Here is a 1,346-nt window from a genome sequence, read left to right on the forward strand (position 1 = left end):
TGTGTCATATTATTTTGTTTGAACAAGTTTTACCTTATCATTCTTCAGTTTATATGTCATGGTTTCCTTTTTGTGTGTTCTTATGGTGTGTGTGTTTGTGTGTGTATGTTGCTCAAATTCTTTGCTCTCTCTCTCTCTCTCTCTCTCTCTCTCTCTCTCTCTCTCTCTCTCGGTCAGTTTGTTTATTTTTATTCTTGTCTTTTTTTCTTAAGAGAAAAAGGTGTGGAGTTGGATGGGGGGTAGGGAGCCGGGGAGGGGACAAAGGAGGGGAGGGGGAACTGATCAGAACATAATTGTGTGAAATTTTCTTTCAATTAAAAACATGGTGTATTAGAAGTGAGAGTCCATGAAGAAAAGGGTCAGAATATAAAGAAAGGAAGAAAAGAAAGAAGAAAATTTTTGTGAAAGAGAAAACTGAGAGAAAGCTTTAGAAATCCATGAAAGAAGTAAAGCAAAACCAAGAGAACAAACAGAAACAGAGAAGCAAGCCAAACGCGGATTTCACCTACCAAGCCTTCCCTGGGTGGAAGGGGGCGGGGGGGGGGGGGTGATCCCAAAACCAGATAATGGCTAAGCCAGATAATGGTTAAGCAGTGCTGCCTTCCAAACAAACACATGGCCCTCAGCAGTCTGAAATTCAGTAGGAAGTTGCAGCTAAAGAGGGATTCCCTCATAAGATGGAGTCACACAGGAGGCAAATCCCATTTTGCCACATAGCATAATTGACTTGGAGGGTGGCAGCTGGGTGCCTTCCAGAAACAGAATCTATTGCTAACCACTAAACTACCCTAGGGACTTGAGGTGTACATCTTCAGGAAGGGAAAACTCTGGAAAGCCCAGCGTGGCAATTTCGTGAAGGGCCACACTATGAGCAGAGGTGCAGGCAGCAGGAGGTTGGCTCAAACTGGGTGATATACATAAGGAAAGTCCTCAATGGCCTATGGCTGGAATAGATCTAATCAACTGAGAGTTGGCCTGGCATTGGATAGCACTGAGCCTGAAGCCACTGGGTGGATCAAATTCTGGAGGAACCTATTTGTCACTCACTACTGTGTGGCATTGAAGTTTTAGAGGTATACAGGATACCATGGTATCACAGTGGCCTCTCTTAGGCAGGGGGATTGTTAAACAGGAAGCCTCAAAAGCACAAGGGCAGCCCATACATCTGCACTGATCTCACTACTGTGCTTGCTTCCTGTCCCACACTACCAGAGCACATGAGAGACAACCTCAAGCTGAAACAATGCCCCAGAAGCTACAATATGGGGAGTCCTGGAAGCATGGGACTCAGCTCATGCCTCAGAATGCAAAGTGAGGCCAGCAGAGGCCTCAGATACACACGGGGG

General features: G+C 45.5%; 1 long non-coding RNA gene across 1 annotated transcript in view; it reads right to left on the reverse strand.

Annotated features, from left to right (window-relative positions):
* Positions 1-1,346, reverse strand: part of LOC110293685 — a 27,309-nt gene that overhangs the window by 25,087 nt on the left and 876 nt on the right. The window lies entirely within an intron of this gene.

The sequence above is a fragment of the Mus caroli genome, chromosome 4 (genome assembly GCF_900094665.2).
Source record: "Mus caroli chromosome 4, CAROLI_EIJ_v1.1, whole genome shotgun sequence".
Lineage (NCBI taxonomy): Eukaryota > Metazoa > Chordata > Mammalia > Rodentia > Muridae > Mus > Mus caroli.